Raw genomic sequence first — 13,330 nt, forward strand, 5'->3', positions numbered from 1 at the left:
ATAGTTTGAAAAGATGTTGAACGTATCACCTGCTACTAAAATGACCTGATTTCATGCTGTAAAACTTGAAAATATTAGTTTTAACTCTTGTATTCCATCTCTGACAAAATCAGTAAGGTAATCAGTATTCTGCTTGAATTATTTGGAAATGGTAATTTGGAAATAAATTTAAAAAAAAAGAACTCCTTGGAGCATTGTAAGATTGTTTTAATCTCTTGTAATAGTGAAGTAATAACAGACTCTTGTTTTGTTTTCAGTCAGTTTTTGAGACTACAGTCCTTTCTCACTGCAACACAGTTTATGACTCTCACTCAGATTGTGTTATCTTTCTCTCTTTTTTTTTTTTTTCTTGTTCCAAAGTGTAAATTGTTTCCTGCCACTCTACAGGATTTTTCTCCCTTAATGATATGGAGGGAGATAACTACTCACAGTGCTGACAGAGGTAAGAGTACTAAAATAAGTAATACTTCAGATACAGAATGATATACTGCTACTGGGAGTAAACTCAACAAAGATTCATATCCCAAAACACTAGTTAGTCTATCAGCACTTCTGCCATTATTTCTTAGGCCACAAATCTGAGAGAAAGTTTCAAGGTCAGCTCTAACTATATTGAAAATCTGTAGATCTAAGAAAAGCCCAGTGAATTAGCAACCTTTTTTCTGGGTTTTTGTTTCTAATGTGATTCCACTTAAATGCCTCTATTTGGCTGGATCCTTGTAAGGTGAAATATAAAAGCCTACACAGATAAAGATATGTTTTGGGAGGGGTAAAGTAGTATTTGACAGAAATGTCAGGAACTTTAGCCCACAGAAAATGTGAGGTCAGTAGGCATTTTATATTGAGGTTTATGTAACTGCTTGTGTTAATAAACATATATCATTAATACTGGCACTATGCTAATTTGTCCAGAACAAAGAGTGATTGAATCAGCTCATGTAAAACAGGTCTTAATTCTTTAAAGGCCTTAGAAATAAAAAAAAAAAAAACAAACACAAATAAACCACCTCACCAAAATAACCACAAAAAAGTCCTAAAATTTAAAGGCAAAGTTGTAATTTGGAAGCCATTTTACCTCTCAAATATTAAGATTTTCAGTCTCTATATAATTAATCTACAGTGATTATTCAGCTGGAAAAGGAGTGTTTCACAGTGTTAATTTGTAATCTGTTAATTTTCATTGACCGGTGTGAAAAATTTTTCATCCTGATCCTTCATAGAAGATTTCTCCACTCTTCCCCTTCAGTTCTTGGCCCCAGTGGTATTACAAATATAAGTACAAGTTGCTCAAAGCAGTGGAAGGACACAAAGTATATTGGAGTACAGATGAGCTTAATTGAGTAATGAAACTAAGGAAGAGTTCAAATGTATTATTAAAAAAAAATAAATTGAAAATAATCTTGTTGATTCAGGACTGATGGTAAGGGTAGACCTGGAAAAGATGAAGCCAATAGAAAAGTTATATTGTAGTCTTTGGGTGTGGTAATGAGATAATGCTCTAATGAGGTTTATTACTACTAATAGGAAAAATTAATGAAGCTGTGGAGTAGAGGAAACCATATCTACAGGTAGGGGGAGAGGGGAGGAAAAGGCTTAAAAGACTAATAATTTTCTGCATATCATTCTGGAAAGGGAAGATGCAATTAGATCAATTAGCATCTGTAACAGTAAGTTCTCTTTCTGCAAGAGGTATAAGAAGCGAGTACTTGGGTTGGTTTCAGTTGATGAACTTAGGCTGCTGTATGCTTTGTTCTCAGAATATATTTTTTTTTTTCCTTTAGAGGAGGTAACAGCTGGAAGAAACAGCAATATTTAATACAAAACATTCTGACAAACAAGTCTGATCCAGGTCACTATCACTACTGGTACCATCCACCACCATTGTTTCTAATAGTACTGTCTTCCAGGACCCATACTTCTACCCAGGGGAAATAACAATAAACTTGTGAATCCCCAGTGTATATAAAATTACTATTCGTGGGGTGCAAAGCTGGTTAAAGATAAATTTTCAGTGAGTATTTACTATGTGTCACAGACAGAAAGGGAAGCATGAATAAAATGAGGCTCTTCAGAAATATGTCCTAATGTGGTACTAATAAATATTTTCATTAATATCCAAATGATAGGACAGAAACTTCACTTACTGACTTTCAGGCTGCACCAAGATGAGAGAAACTGTAAGTGCTTGTGAGGCTTTATGTTCATTGAATTACACAGCACTGCCCTGTTTAGGACAACTCAAGTCTGAGCTATCTACACATCTCCCCATGAGTTGTCTCTGCAGAGATGGGATCTCAAGGCAATCCAAGGCTGAGTCTCTTTCCAACCTCCCATGAGTTACTTGATGGTCTAAACATTGCCAAAACCTGTATGTGGAACTCTGAGCCAGATGATCATTACAAGGCCAAATTTTCACTTTGTGCTCACATATGCATAGTCTTGCAAACTCAGTGCTTTACTGACTGCATGGTATAAATCTGCCCAAAATAAAATTCCCACTGGTATCAAACCCTTAGTTTCTCAGCAAAGTAGATCATCTTTGGCTTTGGTTTTATTTCTCTGCAATCTATTAGCATGAGCTTGGTACTAGTGCTTTTTCCTACACATGAGAAAAGGAACTGTAAAGCTATAGTGTAAGTAAACCTTCTATTTGTATCCAGCAAAGAATTTGAAGCTGAAGTGTACATATTCAAAGTAGGTCTTAACCTTCATCTTAACTTTTTGAGTAGCTTTTTACATTAACATGCTGTAGCTGTCTCGTAGTCTCATATTACAATCTGAATTTAAGACTGCAAGTACATCTAACTTCAGCAATTGCTTGTCACTCACTTGTTGAAATCTGCATTTATATTGCTAATTACAGTGAGTGATTTCTTTTACCTAGCACTATGCCCACTATACTACCTACCACTTACCAGAATTTTCAGAAACCATTTTCCATAATAGGTCAAGAGAACTCCAGAATAATATTCTTTCTGCTAATTAAAAAAAAAAAACCCATATTTTTTTCTTTAAAAACTGCAATAGCTTCAGCACTTTGTCCTTTTTGTGTTTATTCATGCTCCCCAGAGCTTAGTTTTAGATGAAAGGGAAGTATGTTGGATGGATGCCTTCTTCCTTATGACCTGAAACTGGCTTTAAACTCCCATTTAGGAGCATTTTTTGTTCATTCTTATGAAACTTTAAAGACTGTGTGATTATGTGTTCATGTAACTTCTCAGGCTAATGATTGATATGGTGCATTATTGCCTTTGAAAATGGTCTTTGTAGCTGTTCTAAAAGGCACATGTAATACTGTATTTCCTTAAACATAGTTTTTCAGGTATTGTATGATTGTAATGAAAAAATTGCCATCTTTGAAATGAACAAAATTTTGCACCTCTTCATGGAATGCTGCTGTGGAGTTTAAATTATCCAATAAGCATTGATTTAGCATGAGGTGCTTTTCTGATACTTTGCTGCCGTACTAGATTAAGGAAATCCTTGTGCTAGGAGAACATAAGCAAAACCTTGAGATAGGGTCACTAAAAAACATATAAATGCTTTTTTTATGCTTATTTAGGAAAAATTACAGATCAAGTTGGCTTTGTCTTGGTTTCAAGTTCTGAAATGTATTTTTTAGGTTGCATAGACAGTCAATGATGATAGGTTGCTCTGAGAAGTGGTGGATGCTCCATCACTCGAAGTGTTCAAGGTCAGGTTGGACAGGGTTTTGACCAACCTGACTGAGTGAAAGGAGTGAAAGGTGGACTAGATGATTAAGGGTCACTTCCGACCCAAACTATTCTATGATTGTACCTGCATGGGATGACTGATCTGAACTTAATTTGGCATTAGAGAGCCCAAATAATCATCCAGAAGGTTACACCTCTGCCAGATTTCCCCATGATACTACTTTTAAACACTGCCTATTGACACTATAGAACAGCTTGTTACCTCTCCAAAGAGACTGATATATTTAACACTTACATGAACTAGGAGAATCTTGATCCCAACATCAATTCCTCTGTTTTGACTGAAACAATGTCTGCAAAAGGTATGGGTTTGCTATTTGCTGCAGGGCTGAGGCTGCAGTCCTCCAGTGCTCTGATAATGCTTGGAAGCAGTACAGTTGTCCTAGAGTTGTGGGTAGAAATGCACATTTAGCATAGCATCAGGGATTTTCTTTGGGCACCTAAAGATCAGAGACTAGGAAGAGAGGAATTTTAATTTTCTTTCTACTTAACTCTAGTGCATTTTGATAGCAGCTGACATATGGAAAGCTGAGGAAAAAAGTGCTCTGAAATGTAAGTAATGTTTGTCAGAAATAGAAACCATGTAATGATATGACAATAACTAAAACAGTTTGTATAGCTCCTTAACTATTATTTGTTTTGATTTGACTGCACTAGAAACCACCCATCCCTAGACTCTGCCTGGCTTTAAAATCACAAACCTTAAATCAATGCCATTAGCTCCATTTTTTTTTTCATCTAAATAACAACAACACAATCAAATGCTACCAGTTGCAGACACCAGCCTGTATCTCAGTCCACCTTTGTGTTGAAGCCAATCAACAAAAAAAGTCTACAGGGTTAACTAAACATCTAAAGGCTAAGTGATTGCAACAAGGCTCCACCTAGAGTCATGTGCTTGGTTTTGGGCTCCTCACTTCAAGAAAGACATTGAGGTGCTGGGTTAAGTCCAAAGAAGGGCAACAAATCTGGTGAAGGGTCTAGAGAATGAGTCTTATGAAGAGCGGCTGAGGGAACTGGGGTTGTTAAGGAATCTGAAGGGAGACCTTATAATTTGCTACAAAAAGCAAGGTGGGGATCAGTTTCTTCTCCCAAGTAATGAGCAATAGGATGAGAGGAAGCAGCCTCAAGTTGCACCAGGGAAGCTTTAGATTGGATATTGGGAAAAATTCCTTAGCTGAAAGTGTTGTAATTCATTGGAACAGGGAAGTGGTTGAGTCACCATCCTTGGAGGTATTTAAAAAACATGTAGATGTGGGGCTTAGGGACATGGTTTAATGGGCCTAGAAGTACTAGATTAATGGTTGGATTTGGTAATCTTAAAAGTCTTTTCCAATCTAAATCATTTTAACAATTCTTCCCCAAGTTTATTTCATTCCAATGCTTGCTGAGATTTCCTACAGTCATTAGGAGCATGAGGTAAAATTCAACCCCTGCTCTTCCATTCCTGGGAGAGATGGGAAACTGGAAAAGAATCAAATTGCTGTATCTGCAATGACAACAGAAAGGCTCACATTGGAGACTTTGCAGTCAAGTGAAACAATTTTTGTGCCCAAATACCGCATTGGTATGAGACTATTAATGAATATCATATCAAGGGAAAGATAGCATTAAAATACCCTGCACAGATCACTACGTGGTTGAAAAACTGTCTGGAGGTGATGCCTGTTGGAAAGATTAAAAGAAAATCTAGGTAGGAAAAGCAACTAAATTGGAATGAAAGCCACACTCAAAGTCATGATGTCCTGTAAAGTCTGATCATGATTCTCCCTGCTTCACATCCAAGGCTCTACATCTGAGCTACAACAGAAGCTGCATTTACTTGGAGAAAGAGACATGTATTTAAAATTTTTAAAAAAAAAAAAAAAAAAGGCAAATGTGTTTAAGATGAGATATATATTTGGAATGAATTTTCTGCAGAAGCTGAGAAAGCAATGGCTTTGCCTGATAGATCCTTTGAAAGGAAGTATGGCTCAGAGCAGTATCAGACTTGTCTTCATCTTTACAATGAAGCAATCCTGGAAGCAGATAAAAGTGCACAGAATGAACACACAGAAGAAAAGCACAAGTTTACCAGTGAAAAATAGCATCCATTCAAAGCCAGAGAGAGTTGGTTTTGGGTTGGGTGATGACGGGGAGGGGGGATGGTGTTCTTTGCTTTATTTTGTTAAACTTCAGTCTGATCACAGCTCGAACTCAACAGCACTTCAAAACCTGTGACAGCACAAACACAGCCATTTTATTGTCCAGCTTATGTCAGCTTATTTTTATTCAATAGAAGCACTGAACCCAGACCTAGGTACTGCTGTATAGCAGTACTACATGGATACAGTTTAGCGCTCAACCTTCCTTCACAATGACCAGTATTAAGAGGTTAAGAGAAGGAAAGGAGAGAGAATAAAAAAACAAAAACCAAACCAGCACACAACCCTTTTGCTTATTCTGTGAATCCATATGGTTTCAGAGGTAAAAGCATGCAGTCTTCATGATGGTACATTCTGATTTCTGAAGAAAAAGGTCTCCCTCTTGGATTGATCACATGGTAGAAATAAGACACAGAACTTATTACTTGTTTTGTATTTTTAGATACAAAATAAATTACTCTGACACCTCATTTAATGAGTTTCTGTTATATACTCCAACAGGGGCAAAAATCTCAAGTGCAGGCTGTAAATGAAGAAGCCTCCTGGCTGTCACTATGGTCCCCATGTAGGTTAATTCCTGAACCCAAAGCACCAAGGTGGTTTCAAAAGTGGGTATGTGCAGGAGGGTAGGCTTTCAAAAGTGACTTAAGCAACAAAAGCTGCAAGTAACTCCCTGTTCACTTGCACAACACACTGTAGATTTTCTAGCTATTGTTAAAATCAGTAGCCATTATGTGCCTCCCCTTTGCTACCTCCAGGACCTTGATCATAGTTTACAACCACATGGTGACCTGAACCTGGACCCTGACTTGCTAACAAGCTTTCTATGAAGCAAATTCAGAGCATGATTTAGGAGTCAGGATGTTGCTGAGGTCATTCCCAACAGCTTGCAATCAGCTATTGTTTTTCAGACCCTACAGCTGCATATCTTTCCACTGCAGTTAACTTTCGGGGCTGTAAGTGATAGCAGGAGTACTGAATTTAGAATATAGCTATAACCATAGTCTCTTTGACTGTATCTGGGGCTCATAAGAGAGGTCACTACACATCTACAATTATGTATAGAGGTTTTTGGACTTAGATTCAGACTCTAACTGCTTTCTGAAATTTCAGCATGCTGTAAATTTGCAGGCTAAGCCTCTTAAAACGTTTGACACATCAGGTGGATGATCTTGAAGTCTAAAAAATATGAATAGTGTCTGGTTGTCTGAAGCCACAGAATAATGGATAGACTTCTGTAAGAAATAGAAGGTCAGAAAATGCTCACTGATATCTGGTGTTTTATACATATAAAACCATGAGCATAACAGAGTTAATATCTTTGGGCAGCAAGGGAGGGAGCAAAGGAATCAGCAATAGATGGGAGAAGTATAAGCTGGGAAAGGAGCAAGCTGCAAAAATTTTTCATGGGATAGGTGTCAATTTTAATAATTAAAAAAACTTACAATTAATAAATTTGAGTATGTTTTGGAAAAGTGCCAGTACTGCTACATTAAAACACCTTTCTGATTAAAGGCTGAGTCTTAAGGCTAAAGTTCCTCCTTTTTTCTTTTTCTTGGTTTTTTTTTTTTAATTCTTCATATCTCATTTATTGAGGTTAAAGAAATTAGATAGGTTATGATCCACAAAATGTTTACTGGCAGTTACCTGCCTAAATTTAACTCTGCCATCCTGCATGCACATTACAATGGATATTTATCAGGCATTTCCTCTTGAGCCTTGGATATATGAGAATTTATTTCTTAACACAAAAAAAGGTAAGAATTACACATTCATAGGGAACAGAAAACTATGGATGCAGCCTGCACAATGTACTCTGTTTTGATCGTATCTTAGTTTCTATAGGTGCTAAATGAAGGGAAGAAAATAAAGGCTCTACATGTCCCCAGATGTTTGAATCCATATTCCATGGGATCTCTCATATCAAATTCAGCAGCATGATGTTAATCAAGGTCAGCATCTCCTTTTTCTTTATGCATAAATCAGGGGTCATGTCAGAAAAGACATATTTCTTTGATTGCTTATGTTATTCACATTGGTAGGGATTGAAATAGCTCATGACTAGTTAGACGCTCCAGCCTAAGACAGTTTAAATGAATGTTGTGACTTCAGCAACGGTTGGAGTTCAGTTTTTGCAGGGTGTACATTTTTTTGAGATTTTCTGTGAGATAGACTGGAGTTTTAAGGATTGGATGTTGTCAGTGGGCACATTCCTTTGATTTGTCTGTTTTGATCTTCCTTGTCTGAAACACAGTCAATTTGAGGATGAGAAACGCTTTGTTTTCCAGGTGTCCTTCTCCACCTGGCCTCTAAGAAAGGTCTCTCTTAGGCAGATTTATTAATAGGGAGAAAAAATATTGTTAGTAACTGCATAAGAAGTTTTTTATTTAGACTTCACAAATAATTAGCAACAGCAGACTAGTGGACAGTAGTCATATATTTTATCTGATACTGAGTAGTCTGTGGGACCTTGCAGAAATCACCCAAAGATGAGAAACTGGTGTGAGTATGGCAGAGTGTGGGGCTGGAGCACAGGGTACTTCTGGATGGGATGAGAGAAGTTGCAAGGGGAATTGTTACAACCTTCCACAGCCTATGGGTACACAGAAGAAAGAAACAGACTCTTCTTGGGGTTGTATGATGAATGGTTAAGAGGCAAAGGCTGCAAGTTTCCACAATGGAAACTCCAAATGGAGTTTCCCCCCATCAGAGTGTTTATACACAGGAGCAGGGTAATGGGTACTACCCAGGTAAGGTGGGTAGTGGAACTGCAGACCCTGCAGATGGTTCCAAACTCAGCTGCACAAGCTCCATGGAATCATAGAATCATAGACTGGTCTGTGTTGGAAGGGACCCCAAGGATCGTAGAGCTCCAACCCCCCTGCCACAGGCAGGGACACCAACCTCCAGGCCTGGAGCTACACAAGGCTGTCCAGGGCCCCATCCAACCTGGCCTTGACGACTTCCAGGGACGGGGCATCCGCCACTTCTCTGGGCAGCCTGTTCCAGCACCTCACCACTCACTCTCTGTAAAAAACTTCCCCCAAACTTCTCCCAAGGAATCTGATTTATCTTTGAAGTTGCTTCTGCTTTTAGCAAGAGTTTGCAGAACTGACCTCTGAAGGTCACTTCCAGAGACAACTCTTGTCCGATTCTATGATTCTGATTGTATGTAATCTCTTCTGGGGAAAGGGAGATCCCCTCTGAAATAAAAAGTGTCACTGGAGAAGCAGTGAATGCAATGTTCATTTTTAATTATGAGGATGAGCTCAAAGGGCTTTTGACAACTCAGTTGAGAGTAGTTATATATGACATAGTACAGAAGTCAAGAAAACAAAAGTTGCAGGGATCTATAAATAATTTGGTAATCTCAAGGGGCTTTCCAAAGTATATATATCTTCTGTTAATAAACCAAGCATTTCTAATTAGAGTAAGTGACCACAAAGCTCTAACCAAAGAGCACAAATTAGACAAAGCATAGCCTAATTTAATGACTCTAAAAGTTATTACCTGCCTACATGAAGTCTGACATAAGGCAAATATGTGGATTGAATTAGAAGTCTGATGGTTTTGTGCCAAGTGGAGGAATTGGGAGGGAGGGAAGGTGGAAGAGGGAAGTTCTGGCTTGTGATGTAGAAGCTCATTTGCCCCAGATCTGAAATCCATATTCTTGTTAACTAGGAACTGGCTATATCCCAACATGAAAAATGAAGTTTACATTGTGTGTGTGAACCAGCAATTTGCATTGATTTGCACATGATTTGTGTCTAATTTGCTAATCGTTAAACTCCATGTGGTATGTAAATAGGCAGAAAGTTAAAACTGAGGTTTTAAATTCATTCACTTCAATTTAATCTTGTTGGCAGGAGTTGCCTTTTCTCACACAGTCTGAATACATCAAAGTTCACCCTCCATGAAAGGCTTGAAAAAAAGGTATTTCACTCGTATAGTTTCCTTCTATTGCTACTGTCCAAAGGTAGATTGAACTCTAACAGTGACCTGCTCTTTGAGGATTTGTGAGACACTTAGATTATCCCACAGCCACAACTATGGTCCATCTACAGGTAAAACTGACCAGTACAACTATTTATCATTTTCAGATACCTGAAATATAAATAGGATCCAGAGTGGCAAATGTAGAAATGGTAAAGTAAAAACAGTTGCCCCTATGAAGCTGCAAGGCTGGGGCAATATGACCAGGTTCAGGCCAAAAATCTGCAAGCAGACCTTCTATTATATCAGATTTAAAAAAAATTACTATTTTGCCTTTAAATGGGTGTAATTTCAACAGGATGCAGTATTTTAAAAAATATAGTAACTTGTTCTTTTTTGACTGTAATATTAATGACAAGTGACTAAAATAGGATGTCTGATACTATCACTGCCTCAATTACCTTGGGTGATTTCAGGATCATAAGAGAGGTGTTATTATCAAAGCTGTAAAAAAAAAGTTTCAAAAAACCACCACCCAGATGGGGTTTGAGCTCCTGTTAAAGAAGGTCTTCTCAGAAATGTATTCAGTGCTAGTACATTTAGTTGACTGGAGGAACATGTTAAGTGTTCCCGATGTCTTAGGAGACAAACGTGATATGTAAATGTGAGGGTTGGTTGTTTGGGTTTTTTGTTGAAAAAAATATTCAATCAAAAAGGATTTTAACAATGCAGGAATTCATAAATCAGTGTGACCTGGTGAATGGATTTTTTTTTTTTTTTTTAAGAAAAAATGTCTCAAGCTTTTCTTGTGATCAAAGCAAGACAGAGTAAAGAGTTATAGAATTAATTAATTATTAATGAACCTTCTCCTCAAGGATCATTTGTCCTTCTTCAGCTACTGTTACAATGTTATTACAATGTTTAACATGTTCCACATCTGTATAAAATAGATATTTTCTTTTAAATATAAAAGTAGCAATAAGCATTTTCAGTAAGGTTGCAGAGAGGTATGAGGAAAGGTCCTGTTTTAAAAAACAGACTGAATTACTTATGCCTCCATAACATTTTGAGCTGAATTAATTTAGGCTAAAGGAAAATATTTGTTGTTAAGATATAGATGTTTCCACAGAAAAAAGGGTATAGCTCATTACCATCCATTGACATTTACTTTATCATGTAACATTTTAAAAATCTTTAGTAAAGACCCAAAACCTAATTTAAAAATGTTGCAGGCTTTGTTTTGCAAATGACAGAGTGTCTGATTTGCATACAAACTCAAATATCTAACTCCACTTGAAATCAAGAAAGCTAAGAGGACACTTTTAAAAATCCTTTCTTATTCATGACACCTCTTTTCTTAATTATAGTCAACATCGGTTTTCTCATGTAGGGCAGAAGTAGTCAGTGAGTAATTTGATTTGGTAAATTTGTTGGGAGGGGGGAGGATTATTGATTTCCTTCAAATACAGGGATATCTTGATCTACTCCTAGTCAATATACCATTTTCTGTGCACCTGATGTAATCACTTTTTTTCACAATACAAGATGCAAATATTCAGGTTAATCTTCTTAATAAGAAGAAAGTATCTTCAAAATAATTATCTCTCTGCTGAGCTCAACATATGTATTTTTGTTGGTTTTTAAGGCCATATTTCTGCTTTTCAATAAAAATAATTAGTTTTTAAAACTGTTGTCTGGCTGAATCAGTTTATGTATTTCTTCCTTTTTTTCTAAAGCATTGCTTTAGGAAGACAGAGGAATTATTATTTGTTTATACCTAAGTGATCCTCCTTCCCCCAAAATTATTGCAAATGTGACTGTGGAGTGGTTATTACTGGAAATAACAATTGTTTAGACTAGTGGAAAATCTTAGATGCTGTTGTGGTTTAACTCCAGTGGGCAACTAAGCACCACACAGCTGCTTGCTCCCAAGGTGTGTGTGATGGAATAGAGGAGCAGATAAGTAAGCTCCTGGTTTTGTCATGGTTAGAGCTAACTTTTGTCCTACAAGCTGCTATAGTGCTGTGTTTTGGAATTAGGATAAGAATAATGTTCATGACATGCTAATATTTCAGTTGTCAAGCAGTCAAGGACCTTTCAGCTTCTCCTGCTGCCCTGCTAATGTGAAGGAAGTGGGTGCTAATGAAGCTGAGAGGGGACTCATCCAGAACAGCTGACTCAGCTGGCCAAACAGAATGGTATTCCATACCATACCATATGATATCATGCTCTGTATTTAACTGGGACAGGGTTTTTTTTGAGCATCAATTTCATGTGGTGAGCAATTGTGCTTTCACCACTTGTTTTGTGTATTCTTTGTGATGATGTTCATCATCATTATCATCCTCTTTTTCTGTCCTATTGAACTTTATCTCAGCCTATGTGTCTTACTCGGGCTGATAGTGCTAGGTGTACAGTTGGACTCAATGATCTTGAAGGTCTTTTCCAACCTCAATCATTCTATGATTCTATAACTACGTGGAATGAACAGTAGGTGTAATTATGTATGATAGAGTGTGAAACTATGTATGAACTGGGTGAAACACTGGTTGGACAGCCAGGCACAAAGGGTTGTGGTAAACAGCTACATCTAGCTGGAGGCCGGTCACCAGCGGTGTTCCCCAGGGCTCAGTACTGGGACCAGTTCTGTTCTCTGTCTTTATCAATGACATGGACGAGGGAGTCAAGCGCTCCCTTAGTAAATCTGCAGATGATAGCAAGATTGGCATCAGTGTTCATCAGTCAGAGGGTAAACAGGCTCTGCAGAGGGACCTGGACAGGCAGGATCAATGGGCTGAGGCCAATTGCATCTGGTTCAACAAGGCCAAGTGCCATATCCTGCACCTGGGTCACAACAATCCCACGCAAAGCTACAGGCTTGGAGAGGAGTGGCTCAAGAGCTGTCTGGAGGAGAATGACCTAGGGGTGCTGATCAACAGCTGGCTGAATATGAGCCAGCAGTGTACCCAATTTGGCCAAGAAAGCCAAATAGCATCCTGGCTTGCATCAGGAACAGTGTGGCCAGCAGGAGTAGGGAAGTGATCCTTCCCCTGTACTCAGCACTGGTGAGGCCACACCTGGAGTAGTGTGTTCAGTTTTGGGGCCCTCACTACAAGGACATTGAGATGCTTGAGCATGTCCAGAGTATGGCTACAAAGCTGGTGAAGGGTTCAGAAAAATCATATGAGGAATGGCTGAGGGAGCTGGGATTGTTTATTCTGGAGAAGAGGAGACTGAGGGGACCTCATGGCTCTCTACAACCACATTTTAGGTAGGGGGTTGGTCTCTTCCCCCTGGTAGCTAGTGACAGGACAAGGCAAAATGGTCTGAAGTTTCATCAGGGGAAGTTTATGTTGGATATTAGGAAAAATTTCTTTACTGGAAGGGTTGTTAGATATTGGAACAGGCTGACCAGGGAAGCGGTTGAGTCACCATCCCTGAAGGTGTTTAAAAGAAGAGTAGATGTTGTACTTGGTGACATGGTCTAATGTTGGACCTAGTAGGGCTGGATAGATGGTT

General features: G+C 38.2%; 1 long non-coding RNA gene across 1 annotated transcript in view; it reads left to right on the top strand.

The window, feature by feature from the left end:
• Positions 1-424: 424 nt before the first annotated feature.
• The window catches only part of LOC311190654, an 86,832-nt gene continuing 73,926 nt past the window's right edge, over positions 425-13,330 (top strand). Inside the window, exon 1 of the long non-coding RNA XR_014617231.1 lies at positions 425-442. This is a non-coding gene — a long non-coding RNA (uncharacterized lncRNA). The remainder of the gene's footprint in view (positions 443-13,330) is intronic.

This window comes from Gallinula chloropus, assembly GCF_964237585.1.
Source record: "Gallinula chloropus genome assembly, chromosome: 4".
Lineage (NCBI taxonomy): Eukaryota > Metazoa > Chordata > Aves > Gruiformes > Rallidae > Gallinula > Gallinula chloropus.